The following is a 16,499-nucleotide window of genomic DNA, read 5'->3' as shown; positions in this document are numbered from 1 at the left end:
GTGGCTTCATCAACGGTTACCTTCAGTTAACGTTTGCGCTTCCCAAACCCATTTCGAAAAACCCTTAAACCCATTTCGCTCCACTGTTCCATCACTTTCTTCGCATTCTCAGACGCTCCAACTCTCTTCTGCAAAAAAGCTTTCAACGTTCTTCAACCTCCTGAATCACCAACTTCTTCCATCACTCTTCCGATCATAAAAAGGTACTTCCTTTCCTTCTCCTGCTGGTTTTTCCTGCATTTTAACCGATTCGCATCATCCTTTAACTGTCTGGTGCATACGTTGTGGGTTGTTTTTTCCATTTCTTCTTTCTCGTAACTTAGGGCTTCGTCAACGTCACAACGAACCTACGTTCGTTCGTTTTTCACCCTTCTTCCATGATCGAGTCAGCCTCTGCGTACCCTGATCATTTTTCCTTTTCTTTTTCCTCTACAGCTTCCGCAATGACTCACTCAAAGATCACCCCAAACCCTCCTCCTTCATCACGAAACCCCTCCTCACAAGCACATGACCCACCACGAGCACGTGGTGCTTCGTCTTCTCAGGCTGAGAGGCCTGCACCCTCCCGCCCCAACTTGGCTCAGGCCACTCCACCCGTTGCCGGAGGAGCCTCTGTTCCCTCCCTAGACTTCAAAAAACTATACCCCTGGGCCACCTCGACTTTGTTGAGGGAAACGTCTTCTGTAAATTCTGCTGGGGCAGTTCTGCGACTAAAGAAAGGGGACGAGCCTCACCAATCATTCCATAAGGAGCACGACGAACAGATGACGGTGCTACCTTGCCCCCCCGACCTGCTAGTTTGCACCGACGACAAGGGGAACAACGGTGGACCCTTCTGCTTCGTTTACACAACCCTGTTCAAGAAGGTGAAACTTAGGTTTCCCTTCACTCGCTTTGAGAGGGAGCTTCTTACCGAACTCAACATCGCCGCCGCCCAACTCCATCCCAACAGCTAGGCGTTCGTGCGGGCGTTCCAGGTCATGTGCGACCATCTGGGTTGCCAGCATCAGTGGATGTTTTCTTATTTCTTTTTGAAGCCAAGCACCCAGGAGATCGCCTGTGGGTAAGCTTGAACGGGATTGCTGGGAGGTCGATCCTCTCTATCTTCCAACAATCCTACAAAGACTGGAAAGGCAAATTCGTCCAGGTGCGCCCCAATGACAAGGACGCTTCGTTGCTCGACGGTTTCCCCTTGTATTGGGTAAACAAGGGGAACAAAGAGTCCAAGAGTAGCTTCAGGAGGCCAAGAAGTTCGGATAGCATGGGTGCCTTGGACAGAGACCTCTACTTCTTCTGGAAGAGCGTGGCAGATGCTAACATCACCTTCCTCACCACCACGCTCATCTGCTTCGAATTCTTCGAGGACCAACTCGAAATTCGCATAGGTTAGAACGTCTAAGCCTTTATTCTAACATTACCTCTGTTAACTATTTCTGGGCGTCTTGTGCGTTGTGCGCAAGACTTTGGTTTTATTTTTCTGCACCATTTATCTGCTTTGCTGCATACTGCCTTATGCATTTATTTTCTCTCTGAGCTAACCCATGCATTTTTGCTCTATGCAGATAATATGTTGGGTCAGGGCAAGCTCGCTGAACTGAGGGCGCTCGCCCGAACCCACGGGTTGGCATCGGGTTCACAAACCGTGCCGAACTCGGTGGTGGAGATCGCCGCCGCACAGGGCCGATCGCCACCCAAAGGTCCAACTCCTCCCGATGTCCAACCCGCCAACCAACGCAAAAAGCTTGTCCTCAGGAAACCCAAGAGGAAAGCCCCCCAAATAGTCCACGAGGAGGAAGAGGATGACGACGAGGCAACTGAAGATGGCCTCGTCACGAAGAGGAAGAGGGTGGCACCTTCTTCTCCATCTGCTCCACCCCCTCTTCCAACATCAACACCGCCATCCACGCCTGCTCCACCTCCAACATTGCCTCCTCCGCCAGCTCCTGCCTCACCAGTCCAAGCAATTCCATTGGCGTCTGCGCCACCTGCGGTTGAGGCCCCCGAGCCAAACTTCATGGAGGACCCCCCGAGCGCCTCCACGCCTTATGTATCAGCTGGAGGGGGTCCTCCTTCAAATGCCTCAACCGCAAACGTTGCTCCAATCGGGGATGAGGTTGCCCACAACTCTCCGATTCTGATTACTGAATCCCCGACGTCGCCACCACGCCAAGAAGCACCTGCTGAGCAACCAACTAAAGAAGGTGGCGGCGAGAGCCAACAACGAGCCCACCCGGTGCCTCCACAAGCAAACCTCTCTCTCGAGGTCACGAGGATGTGGGAGCCTTTCTCGGCCAAACTGAAGATGATGGCAGAGGACTTCCCCACCATTATCTCTAGAGCTGTGGAGAGCTCCCCCAGGAAGCTCCAGGACGACCTCTACGCCCTTCGAACTGAGAACAACACTATAAGGATTGAGGCGGAGAAGTAGTCCTGCAATCTGACACTCGCGGAGATTGAACACTCCCGAGTAGAAGATGCAATGAGCACCGAGCTCAGGGTGGCACGCAAGGAGGCCACCGATCTCCGCCATAAGGTACAGCTCTTGGCTCAAGAGAAGATCGAGCTAGAGAGCAAGCTGGTGCCTTATCGCGTGAAAGTGGCTGACCTGGAGGCCTTGATCAAAGCTGATGCCGCCAAGGTGAAGAAACTGGAGCAAAGGTCAGCCGATCGGGAGGTCTTCCTGGGGGCGGTGGAAAAAGAAAGGGACGACACCATGGCAAAGCTTGCTGAAGCCAACACAGAGAAGGGGAAAATCGCTGCTGAATAGGGCCAGGTGCAGGCAGAATCCAAGAAGGTTGCTGAAGACCTTCTCCAAGCTCAGGAAACCATCGACAAACTCAAGAAGCAAGCTGAAGAGCTGGAGCAGCAGAACAAGGGGCTGAAGGAACAAACTGAAGAACTCAAGAAACAAATTGAAGAGCTTAATCTGAGTTCTGCCCAAATTCTTGCTGCTGGATTCGAGGCCGCACGGGAACAGTTCGCCTGCTTGTTCCCCGATCTGGATCTTAGCATGGTGTCCCTCAACAACGAGGTGGTGGATGGGAAGGTGGTTCCCGCTGAAGACTGATCAATTCCCTCCATCCACTACCTTTACGCTTTCCCTTTGCATATAATTGTAATAAACTTCATATTTTCCTGTATATGTGTTCTTGAACTGATACTTATTTTAATAACAAAGTCTGTGTATTTCCTCTTATAACTTCTTTAGCTGCTTTAACTTTCCTTGCACAGTTTGCTTCAAGAAATTAACTTAACGATTTCGTAAGCGTGATCATATACTTAACTGCTTCGAACCACTTCAACTTCAAATAACAACCACTTTAACAACTTGTAATCTCAATGCAATGAACTTCAGCGTAAAACCATTCTTCAAACGACGAACTTTAACTCAACTACTGGCTTAAAACATCGCTTCACCCGATCTGCTTCATCAAAAACGGGTCTTTAACTTTCTCGCCCTCTGCTTGAACTTTTTCTGGTCGCCAAAGACTCACTTGGCGATATCAGCTTCTTTCTGGCTTCCTGCCTTGGCCATTGTTCTTTTATCTGGGGGTAGAGGCGCCTTTCGGATCCTTCTCTACCTCCTTGAGCTTCAGAACAAGAGATCGGGTGGCTAGGCGCTCTCTTCGAACCTACCTTAGCCACCTTCCAAACTTCTTCCGCCCTCTACACCATACCTGAACTCGTTCGAGACGAGAAGGATTTTCTCTTGCCTGAACTCGCTCATAGGCGAGAAGGCCTTTTAACTAGCCTGAACTCGCTCATAGGCGAGAAGGTCTTTTAACTCGCCTGAACTCGCTCATAGGCGAGAAGGTCTTTAAATCGTGCCTCTACATTGCCCCAGGGGTTACATCTCCTCCCCCCCAGAAACACTGAGGACTTTTCACTGGTGCCTCTACATTGCCCTAGGGGTTACATCTTCTCGCCCCCAGAAACACTGAGGACTTTTCACTGGTGCCTCTACATTGCCCCAGGGGTTACATCTTCTCGTCCCCAGAAACACTGAGGACTTTTCACTGGTGCCTCTACATTGCCCCAGGGGTTACATCTTCTCGCCCCCAGAAACACTGAGGACTTTTCACTAGTGCCTCTACATTGCCCCAGGCGTTACATCTTCTCGCCCCCAGAAACACTGAGGACTTTTCACTCTTCCTCGCCTGCACTCGCTCGACGGCGAGGAGGTCTTTATCTCGCCTCAGAACGCGCGAGGGCGTTGAGGTCTTTTACCTGGTGCCTCCGATCGCCGAAAGACGATGAGGACTTTAACTTTAACTGGTGCCTCCGATCGCTAAAAGACGATGAGGACTTAAAACTTTAACTGATGCCTCCGATCGCCGAAAGAAGATGAGGACTTAAGCTTTAACTGATGCCTCCGATCGCCGAAAGACGATGAGGAGTTAAAACCTTTTAGAAAGCATGCAATATATCTTTAACTCGCCTTAAGTCACATATAAGTGACAAGGTTTTTCTTCAAAACTTTCTGAAAACAACAGGCATGCAATCTGAAACAACTTAAACTTTTGAAAACTTCTCTTTATTGGGTGGCCTCGTTAAAAACCCTCCTTAGGGAAAAAAGAGTGCCCCCTTCAAACTGTTTTAACAGAGACATTGTAATGTAACTTCGTGTTTATCTTTACTTACAAAGTTCTCAACTGTAATATAACTTGAGGTGCGTGGCGTTCCAAGTGCGAGGAATCGCCCCTCCTTCCAATGTCTCTAAGCGGTAGGCGTCGTTCCCGAGCGCCTCGGTTATTCTGAACGGTCCCTTCCACTTGGGCGACAGTTTATTCTCCATCTCGTACTGGTGGGCTTTCCTCATCACCAAGTCGCCTTCTCTAAACTGTCTCGGCATCGCCTTTGAGTTATATCTTCGTTCAATCCTTCTCTTCACCGCTTCCGCCTTCAATCTCGCCTCTTCCCTGACTTCATCCAATAGATCCAGGTTCAACCTTCTCTCCTCATTCGAGTCTTCCTCTACGAAGTTCTGGAATCTCGGCGAGCTCTCCTGGATCTCCACTGGAATCATTGCGTCGCATCCATAGACCAAGCTGAACGGGGTCTCATGGGTTCCTGACTGCTCAGTGGTGTGGTACGTCCAGACTATACGGGGTACCTCCTCAGCCCAGCTTCCTTTGGCTTTCTTTAGCCTTCTCTTCAACCCTCTCAACAACACCCGATTAGCTGACTCTACTTGGCCATTTGTCTGAGGGTGCTCGACGGATGCAAACACTTGTTGAATTCCCACCCCTTCGCACAGCTTCTTCAACAGGTGGCTTGCAAACTGAGTCCCATTGTCCGACACCAGGCGCTTGGGCACACCAAACCTGATGGAAAAACGTTCTTCTTCTATTAGTGATCTTTGTAATTTCTTCTTTGGATGAATGATGAAGGAGATATGATGAGCGGAAGCATTAAAGAAACTCAAGAGGAGTTTCCATGAATTGAAGTGGAGTAGGAATTTGTGAGAGTGAGAGGTGAGGCCAACTCACTAGGAAAGAGTCTAGGCTAAGTCTTGAAGGAGACTAACCTAGGGAGAACTTAAGAACAAGTAGAATGGCCAAAATTAGGCAGCATTTCATTACTAATTCAAAGTTAAAGAAATACATGTATAAGAGACTCCTATTTATAGGATAAAGTCTCTCAAAAACTCTCAAATGAGAGTGTGACAAGTGTCACCACCTTATTGGTGCAAATCCTCTTCATTAAGGAGAAGACATGTGGAGACTCATGTCTTCCTTGCCTACATTTCTATTTGCACCCCTCTTTTACTATTTTACACATTACTTTGTTTTCTATTTACATCTTTCTCTACTTTGGCCCAAAATACAAGGCCCAAAACTTCCTAACTACTCTATACAATTTTTACAAGACTAAGAAGAAGAAAAAGACTTTACAAACTCTTCATTAAAACTCGATCTTCGTCTATCTTCTTGGCCAAAAGTTTTGAGGCTGGACGGTTTCCATCATCCCCTCCCTCTTGAAAAGGATCTGTCCTCAGATCTGAATCATGCTCAATGACAGCAACCTCTATTTATTTGATGTTTTCCTCCTGGGTCAAATGTCAATCTGCAATAAACATCAAACAAACATGAGATAAATTTCCTTTTTAAAAGAAAATTAAAAGAAAAGAAAACTAAACAAAAATAAGTCCCCTCTTCTTTAAAATTCTTTTTAAAGAAAAACATAAGGCTCATTTCAAAAATATTTTTGTTCACTTTGTGTTGTTTATTGCCCAAGCTAGGCAACAACATCACAAAGTGTTGTTTTTGATATTTTTGTGAAGAAGAATGAGCATTATATAATTGAAAAGAAGAGTTCAAAGTATTGCAATCCCCCTTTAAGGATTCTTTCTCAACCATGCTTTCAGGGGGTGTCATAAAAGACTCTTCTTCTTTGTGGGTTTCCACTTCTTCTTCCTTTTCAATCAAACATTCTTCTGTATTTTCTGTGGAGGAAATATTTATATCTATATTTGGTTCAGCTCCAAACATAGATTTTTCTTCAAGCACATCCTCACAAGGGTTTTCTAGAGAAGATAAAATGTTATCGCTATCTGATTCAACTCGAGAAAAAGAGTTTTTTTTACTTTCCTTTTTCTCATTCTCTTTTTTCTTTCTGACAAGAGCTTGGAATTTTTCTCTAAACTCTTTGTCTCTTCTAACATATTCTTTTTCTCTGTATATAAAATTTCTTCCTTTTTCTACAAGCTCTTTCATTTCTTCTCTAAGCTTTTTCTTTTTCACATATGAAGGTGGAACAAACTTTCTTCTCATACACATCTTCAATTCATCCCAATTCAATATTTCTGATTTTCTACCAATTCTAACATCAGCTTCCCTTTGTATCCACCAAGACCTAGCATATTCTTGAAAACTTAGGGTAGCCATGGAAAATTTTCTAAATTCATCCAATTGATGTTTTTCAAAGATTTGATCAACTTTTGTTTCCCATTCTAAATATGCTTCAACATTTTTATTTCCATCAAAGTAAGGAATGTATACTTCAGGCTCGGTAGAATAATATAAACTTCTAGGCTCAAAACGCATCCCTTCCTTTTTTTGATAATGAGGGTTATAAATCTTTCTTCTACTATGATGATAAGTATACATAGACATATTAAGCTTTGTATTTAAAAGATTTTTCACAAGAAGGAAAGTGAGTTTAGCACACAAGGTAAATTCCCAGGAAAGAGAGGTGGGTCACAATGGACACTCTTAAGTACCAAGTCTTTCCTAGCCAGAACTTATCCCAATGCACTTCACAAATCTCCTTCCAATGAAAACTTCTTCAACACAAACAAAGAGTTTTATAAAGAAAGAAACTAAAAGAAAGTTTTTAAAAACTAAGAATTTAAATTGCAAAAATTTAAACTAGACGACTCCTAATGGTGAGGCTTGTTGGCACTTGTGAACCTTCAAGACACACTCACTGTCTAAAGCGTGTATCTAATAAGAAAATTAAAGAAAACTTGTAGGAGATGGAAGAACACCAAAGGCTCTTCCAAGACACCTAAAGTAAAGATAATGGCCAAATTACAAAACAATTGAAATCACACAAAATTTTAAAAAATAATCTTCAAAGTTCTCTTCTCTTTTCTCACAAGTGTTTCTCTCCAAGCCTTTACTTGTTTGTCCTCCAAAGGTGAGTACCCCTTGCAAAGTCCTTTGCCTTCTCTTAGGATGCTACCTAGAAGTTAGCTCAATTCTCACAAAGAACAAATTCAAGGTATATTCCACTTCAAGAGGTCAATAATAAAAACAATAAAAGCTCAATTTGAAGAGTGAAACTCAAAGGAGATTAGAGATGACAAACACAAAGATTATCCATAAAATCAAGACAAGCAAGAAATTAAAGGTTTTCAAGAAAGTAAGCACTCAAAAGAAGCACCTAAAGATTGGCACTAGAATTGGATTACAAAAAGAAAAACAAAGAATGATGAAAATTCTGAGTAGACCATGAAATCCAAAATGTTCTGCCCAATGTAGCTTGGTCCAAATTAAAAATTGTAATCCTGCTTTTCGTACCTCCAAAATTACTGCACTAAAATTCTTCAATTAGAATTGTGCAACCCAAGTTATCGTGTTGTTTCACTCCAATTTCATGCGAATCCCAACTTCTACACTGTTCTTCTCAATTCAATTGGCTAATTCAATTGGTCATTCAATCTGAACATATGATGCAAGTTCACGTACGACCACCCACTATTTGTCTCAATTCTATTTTCGTGGGTCCCACAATTTCTCAAATGTATCTTTGAGTGAACATTGTTGCTGCACCCAAATTTTGCTCACATGTATTACAAAAGTAATTGTTGGAAGCAAATAAATTTTCTGCACTGTAGATCCCGCACCAATTCTAGAAGTGAAGTCAAATTATCAAACAGATGGTGTGCTGAAAAATAAAAATCTGCACCAATTCTAAAACAACTCCAATTGCTACTGCTCAAAATTCACGCTGTGCTAGTTAGAAAATTGCACCTAGCAGTAATTTGATTCAAACAGCAGCACCAAAGAAAAAAAAATGACGTAAAATTCAGAGGCACAGTTTCAAAATTGAATCAATGATGCAGAGAATTCAAGTCATCAAATCTGAATCAGAACAGCTAGTATGAAGACCTACGATTGTCAATTGCAATTTTAAAATTCACCAACAGCTTCACTTTTCCAATTTCACAAGCTAAACCAGAAAATTCAGCACCAAGACAGCAACTACATGGCACCAAAGTCAGAAATTATAATTTCTACTAACCACGAGGAATTCAATTTCCAATTAACCAGTGAATGCAACCAATCTTATGCATAAATTCTGCACTGAAGTAGGCAAAACTGCACCAACAATAAAGAACTGAACTGTTTTGTTTGAATTGCAACTTAATCACAAAAATCACCTCTGAATCAAATACGGAAGTTGCGAATTCAATTCCAGCTAGCACAAATCAATAACAAGTATTTACCAATACAGTTCTTGCAATTCAATCACACTCCAATGCCAATTTCAGTGTTTTATATTTTAAACAAACAGTTGGCGCGCACACTTCAATGTATCAAACTGACTCAACAATTACAAAGTATTTTCCAGAAACGCTAAATTATGAATTGGAATAACTCTCTAGAAATTGCTTCAATGCTTTAACAATCCAGTACAGAAACCGATTCCAATAATAGATTTCCAAAATCGCTCCAAAAAGAAATGAAGAACCAGATGAACGCAAAAGCAGAATCACAAATCTTCGGAATCGGAAGTGAAGCGGAAGAAGAACTTACATGAATAAATTCATTCTTCACTGTTTTAATTCTTCGATTTTCGATTCACCAAACCAACTCGATCGTGATTCAAACAGATTTCTCCGGTCGACTTCTCCGTTCACCGATTCCACTGGAAAACGCCACTGTCGTTTGCGATTCCTCCGTTCACAATTCCTCCGCGCGCGATTCCGATTTAGGTCATCGGAAATCACAAACCTCCGTTTTGCACCGTTACTATTCTTTGATCAATCTTCGCACACCGATTCAAAATGAAGCCGAAGAAGAAAAATTATGCAGAAGATGAAGAACAACAATGCAAATCGCAGAGAAAATTTTCAAGAATAAAGTCCGAGAAACCTAAACCAGATCTGCTATTCGTACCTCTGGATTCACTGTACCACCACAATTTCCAAGATTCCGCAAGAACTGGCCAGATTACTGTGCACACCACTGAAATGCTTTTTGAACCACGAAATATTTTCGGAACATTTTCGAGAATTTTCGAAAATGAATTTTGGAGAAGATGATAATGGAAACCTAACTTTAAAGAAAATTGCTAATGATCTAGTAGCAATTTATGAACTCAAAAATGAAAATCAAAAGCACTCAAGAGCTCTAATCTATGAAGATATTTGAAAAAAAACTTCAAAAAGTTCAACTAATGGAGTTTATGACAAATTTTGACTAAACATGACTCTAGACAAAACATATATGATTATAAAATCAAAATGACTCAATTATATGAAAATTTCACCAAACAAATTTGAAGAAAACTCAAAAAATTCAAAAGCACACGTGAACATGAACACAAGAACACCTAAAAGCACATACATGAAGGTTCAAGTAAGAACAATTAATTTGAACCGAACAAAAAGACAAAAAAACACAAAATCAATCGGTAAACATTCAAGACAATCAAGAACATTATGAACAACACGGAATATAGAAAAAAATAGAAGAAGATCTTACAACCATAACTCTGAATACCAAATGATGGAAAAACGTTCTTCTTCTATTAGTGATCTTTGTAATTTCTTCTTTGGATGAATGATGAAGGAGATATGATGAGCGGAAGCATTAAAGAAACTCAAGAGGAGTTTCCATGAATTGAAGTGGAGTAGGAATTTGTGAGAGTGAGAGGTGAGGCCAACTCACTAGGAAAGAGTCTAGGCTAAGTCTTGAAGGAGACTAACCTAGGGAGAACTTAAGAACAAGTAGAATGGCCAAAATTAGGCAGCATTTCATTACTAATTCAAAGTTAAAGAAATACATGTATAAGAGACTCCTATTTATAGGATAAAGTCTCTCAAAAACTCTCAAATGAGAGTGTGACAAGTGTCACCACCTTATTGGTGCAAATCCTCTTCATTAAGGAGAAGACATGTGGAGACTCATGTCTTCCTTGCCTACATTTCTATTTGCACCCCTCTTTTACTATTTTACACATTACTTTGTTTTCTATTTACATCTTTCTCTACTTTGGCCCAAAATACAAGGCCCAAAACTTCCTAACTACTCTATACAATTTTTACAAGACTAAGAAGAAGAAAAAGACTTTACAAACTCTTCATTAAAACTCGATCTTCGTCTATCTTCTTGGCCAAAAGTTTTGAGGCTGGACGGTTTCCATCAAAACCGGCACACAATGTTCTTCCACACGAAACCTTCGATCTTGTGTGCGGTGATCTGGGCCACTGGTTCTGCTTCGATCCACTTGGTGAAATACTCAATCGCCACCACCAAGTACTTCATCTGCCTGATCGCCAGCGGGAATGGTCCCAGAATGTCGATTCCCCAAGTGTGAAACGGCCAAGGGCTGTAAATCGATTTAAACTCCTCGGGAGGCGCCTTGTGCCAATCGGCGTGCTGTTGGCATTGTTTGCAACACTGTGCATACCTCTTGCAGTCTTCTCTCATCGATGGCCAGTAGTAACCTGCACGGAGAGTCCTCGCTGCCAGAGCTCGACCCCCGACGTGGCTTCCGCATATTCCTTCGTGGAGCTCTGCCATGATTCTCGTGCACTTCTCGCCATGTACACATTCCAGGAGTGGGTGAGTGAACCCAAACCTGTACAGATCGCCATCAATCAATGTGTACTTGCTAGAATTTTTCTTTACCTTCCTAGCCTCTGTCGGATCCAGCGGGAGAAGGCCATCTGCCAGGCATCGCTTGTACAGTGTTATCCAGGTGTCTGGCTCATGGGTAGCTAAGACCTGCGTCATGTTCACCCTCTCTCCCCAACACGCTCTAATTCTCGGCGATCTCAACGTTTCTTGCGTCAAAGACCTGTGACTTCTTGCCGCTTTTTCCGTCGCCCTGCTTATCTGAAGAACCAGGTGATCTGCTACAAATGCCCTCGGCGTCTTCAGAGTTTCTTGAATCACCGTCCTCTGCCTACCCCCCTTGCCTGAACTGGCGAGCTTGGCTAGCAAGTCAGCTCGGGCATTCTGCTCTCTGGGCACATGCACCACTTCAAAGGAGGCAAAGGAACTCTTCAATTCCTGCACATACTCCAAGTAAGCCGCCATTTGTGGATCTTTAGCCTGGAACTCGCCTGTTACTTGCCCTGTGACTAGCAGCGAGTCACTCTTAGCCATCAACACCCTCGCTCCCATCTCCTTTGCCAGCAAAATCCCGGCGATCAGTGCCTCATATTCTGCTTGATTGTTGCTGGCTTTGAAGGCAAACCTCAAAGATTGTTCGATCAGCACGCCGTTGGGTCCTTCCAAAATGACTCCAGCACCGCTACCCTGCTGGTTCGACGATCCATCCACCGAGAGCACCCAACGGAAATCGTCCCCTTCAACTCGCGTCGCCTCAGATGAGAGCTCGACCACGAAATCTGCGAAGATTTGCCCCTTAATCGGGCCTCGGGGTTCATACTTAATGTCAAACTCTGACAGCTCTACTGCCCACTTCACCATCCTTCCCGCAACGTCGGGCTTCTTCAAAACCTTCTGGATGGGCAGGTCAGTCATCACCAGAATTGTGAAGCTATGGAAATAGTGGCGCAACCTCCTCGCCGAAAACACCATAGCCAGCGCATCCTTCTCCAGGGCCTGATATCTCGTTTCGGGGCCCTGCAGCACCTTACTAACGAAATAAATAGGCTTTTGAGCCTGATCTTGATCCTGGGCGAGCACCGCACTCACCGCCCTCTCAGTACAGCAAAATACAACCTGAGAGGGGTTCCCACCAGCGGTTTACACAAAATCGGCGGGCTCGCCAGATACTCCTTTAGCTTGACGAAGGCTTCCTCGCACTTCTTCGTCCAAGCAAACTTGTTATTCCTCCTTAAGCACTGAAAATAGGGATGTCCCTTCTCTCCTCTAGCTGACACGAAGCGAGACAGGGCGGCCATCCGACCTATTAGCTGTTGTACTTCCTTCACGGTAGCTGGGCTCCTCATCGCCAAGATGGCGGCACACTTATCCGGGTTGGCCTCTATGCCTCTCTCAGTCAAGAGGAAACCCAAAAACTTTCCAGCCTCCACGCCGAAAATGCATTTCTCTGGATTCAGCTTCAATTTGAACTTGGCGATCGTCGTGAACAATTCCTCCAAGTCTGCAATGTGCTTGCTTTTTTCCGGCGAGGTCACGACCATGTCATCGACGTACGCTTGCACATTCCTTCCCAGCATCGGTGCAAGTACTCGATCCATCAACCTCTGGTACGTGGCCCCCGCGTTCTTCAGCCCAAACGGCATCACCTTGTAGCAGTAGCACGATCTCTCGGTCATGAATGCAGTCTTCTCTTCATCCATGGGATGCATCTTGATCTGATTATACCCCGAGAAGGCATCCAGGAAGCTCAACAACTTACACCCCGCAGCACTGTCCACCAGGGCGTCTATGCTTGGTAAAGGATATGAATCCTTTGGGCAAGCCTTGTTCAGATCAGTGAAATTCCCATTACTCTTCTTCACCAGCACGACATTTGCCAACCATTCAGGGTACTGGACTTCCCTGATGTGGCCTGCAGCGAGGAGTTTCTGTGTTTCGTCCCTAATCGCTTGCCTCCTCTCCTCGTTGAACTTTCTTCTTCTTTGTCGCACTGGTCTCACCAAGTTGTCCATCGCCAGATGATGGCACAAGAAGTCGGGATCGATCCCGGGCATGTCCGAAGCGGACCATGCAAACGCATCCAGATGCCGTTCTATCACCTTGGCGATCTGGTCCTAGAGCTCAACCTCCAGGGATCTTCCCAGCTTGAAGATTTTCCCCCCGATCTCTCTCTCGAGCCACTGCTCGACGGGTTTTGGTCTGGTTTCTCTGGCGATCACCGCCCTGGTGATTCCCAGTTCTCTCGCTTCCTCAGGGCGATTCCTTGCCTCTTCTTCCTCCAGACCGGCATTCCCCTCCCCTAGCTCAGCATCCACCATCTCCACGTCTCCTCCGGCGGTCTCTTCTATTACCGTCGACCTGGGCTTCACACCGAGAGGCGGGGTGGTTGTTACGTAACTCACCGATCTTTTGTTTTTCAGGCTATTCTCATAGCACTTCTTCGCTTCTTTCTGATCGGATTTGATGGTGATCACCACCCCCTCCATAGACGGCAACTTCACCTTCATGTGTCGGGTCGATGGTATAGCGCCTATCCTGTTGAGCGTGGGCCTTCCCAACAGGATGTTGTAGGCTGAAGGAGCATTTACAACAAGGTATGTGATTTTCTCCGTTCTCGAACCCGCCTCGTCTGTAAACGTAGTCCTCAATTCTATGTATCCCCTGACCTCCACCTGGTCACCAGCGAAACCATACAAACACCCTCCATAGGGCCTCAGCTGGTCAAGGGGCAGCTCCAACTGCGTGAAAGTCGGCCAGAACATCACGTCTGCCGAGCTTCCTTGGTCCACCAGAACCCTGTGGACCTTTCTTCCTGCGGTGATCAAAGAAATTACTATGGGATCGTTGTCATGAGGCACAACGTCCCGAAGATCCTGCTTGGTGAATGTAATATCCACTTCCGGCGAGTGGTCTTCAAACATATCCACCGTCATCACAGACCTCGCGTACCTCTTCCTCTGTGATGCGGTGCATCCACCTCCTGAGAAACCCCCTGCAATGGTGTGGATTTCCCCGTGCGTAGGCATCTCGTGCTGCTGGGCTTCTCCACCTGCTGGTTGGGAGCTCGACGCGCCCCCCGTCCTTCTGTCCAGCAAATAGTCATTTAGGAACCCGCTCTTTACCAGATCGTCGAGCTGGTATCCTAAAGCTAAACACGAATCCACGATGTGGCCAAAGCCTTGGTGAAACTCACACCAGGCATCTGGCTTTGGTCCCAGCACCTTGTCACCCACATTCTCTGGCGCTTTCAACCTAGCGGATATGTTGGGAATGGCGATCAGGTCCGCCAATCCCATGACAAACTTGTGCTTAGGCGGGCGATTATATTCCCGGCGTGCTGGTTGCTGGCGCCCTTGGCTCCTGCCCTTGTTCTTCCTTGGATCATAAGGATGGCGAGTCCTCTGATCCCTTCTGGCCGCCGCTGTCTCCAGCACCCTCTGTGGCTGGATCCTGGTCTGGGCACGTGGCCTAGCGGGAGCCATGCTTCCTCTCTTCTCGGCGACTTCACTCTCGTCGGCGATGTGGGCCACCGCAAGTCGCCTCACCTCAGCAAACGTGGCGGGGTGAGCCCTGATCAACGCCTCGCAGAATGGTCCCGGCAGCACGCCCTTCTTAAATGCATAGACCAGCATTTCTTCATCTTTAGCCGGCGATCTGACCATCTGCGCCCCAAAGCGATTCAAGTAGTCCCTGAGGGACTCTCCCTGATATTGCCTTATATCAAACAAATCGTAAGACACCCTGGGCGGTGCCTTATTCACGATGTACTGCTCGACGAAAATCTTCGAGAACTGTTGGAAATTGGTTATGTGACCGTTAGGCAGGCTCACAAACCACTTCAACGCCGTTCCCTGGAGTGTGCTCACGAACATCTTGCAGTATACGGCGTCTGATCCTCCTGACAGCATCATCTGCGTATGGAACGTGGTGAGATGAGCCTCAGGATCCTCTACGCCGGTAAAAACAGCCTTGACAGGTACCACACTCGCAGGAATAGGCGTGTCAGTAATCGCCTGAGCGAAAGGCATAGGAAAAACACGAGGTGGCGACGACGGCACGACCTCTTCAGCAATAGGACGCCCTTGCTGCTCCTGAAGAGCTTGACGCAACTCTTCAGTCACCTTGCTAAGCTCATCATTCCTGGCCCGAGAGGCGGCCAGGTCCTCATGCATTCTCGCCTGTTCTATGCGCAAGGCTTCTACAGTTGCCTGCAACGAGCGCATAATCTCTACCATCTGCGCCATAGTCATGGCGGCGGCGCCTTCAGTAGCGACGGGCGCAACTGGACTTGAATGATTGCTTCTCATTTTTCTCATGAAACTTGGCGAATCACAGAATGCAACGAACAACACTTACTTCAACTACGATTGATTCAGCGATCAATCGGTCAGAACCTCGCAAAACTTCGCAAGAAACTCAAGAACACAGCGAACCTCCACAGAAACCTGCAACTCCACCAGAAACCACCGCTTCTCCCACGACAAACCAAACGAGCCAAAGAACTCAAACTTCACCGAACAAATTTCGCGTAAACAGCAGAAAACTTCACTTCACCGAACAAAAACCCAAACAATCGGTGGAAAACGCGAAATCACCGAACAGATCTCAAACGAACAGCGAACGATTGTTGCACCAGCACACAACCACGCAGAAAACTACGAAAACCTCCAAGAACTCACGCTGCGGATGGGAACAAGTTTTACACGGCCCCACGGTGGGCGCCTGATGATCCTGCCTGTTGACCAGAACGTTGGAACTTGCCTCATCAAACTTGGATCGACGTGCGCACCGCTTCAACCTCCGTCCTTCGTCACGATCCACTTCAAGAACCTGCAAAAGAACAGAGCGACGCCGCTGCGGCCGATCGCACTCCAATGCCCAAGTCAGTGACTGAACCACCAAATACTTCAAGAGCAAACACTCAAGAACTCTCAAGGAACCGTGCAATGTTCTCTCTCACAGTATGCTCAAGAACTCGCAAGCGTAAAGAAGACAATCTGAACGTGCGTACCTCAAAAGTTCGTTGGGAAACCCTTAAATACCTGGTCACTTTCTCTCTCCTGGCAGTTACGCACCTGGACACGTGGCTCGCATCCAGTCGTACACGTGCCATCATCTGGAGCCTCCTTGACTTGGGCGCTGCTTCTGACTCTCTTTTGGCTAAGTTACTTATGCATGGTAATGCCCAGT

At 45.8% G+C, this 16,499-nt stretch overlaps 1 long non-coding RNA gene across 2 annotated transcripts; it reads right to left on the bottom strand.

The window, feature by feature from the left end:
- Positions 1–7,331: 7,331 nt before the first annotated feature.
- Positions 7,332–9,958, bottom strand: LOC150023098 (uncharacterized). 2 transcript variants are annotated; one of them, XR_016517622.1, is made up of 3 exons: positions 9,627–9,958; positions 9,264–9,495; positions 7,332–8,355 (listed from the first exon to the last, which is right to left on the bottom strand). It is a non-coding gene; the product is annotated as an uncharacterized LOC150023098 (long non-coding RNA). The 2 variants fall into 2 exon arrangements; XR_016517623.1 differs by lacking the exon at positions 9,627–9,958 and having other exon boundaries at positions 7,332–8,270; positions 9,264–9,560.
- Positions 9,959–16,499: the final 6,541 nt, after the last annotated feature.

The sequence above is a fragment of the Phaseolus vulgaris genome, chromosome 11 (assembly GCF_051622355.1).
Source record: "Phaseolus vulgaris cultivar YP4 chromosome 11, ASM5162235v1, whole genome shotgun sequence".
In the NCBI taxonomy this organism is placed as follows: domain Eukaryota; kingdom Viridiplantae; phylum Streptophyta; class Magnoliopsida; order Fabales; family Fabaceae; genus Phaseolus; species Phaseolus vulgaris.
This window is presented reverse-complemented; position numbering and strand designations above follow the sequence as displayed.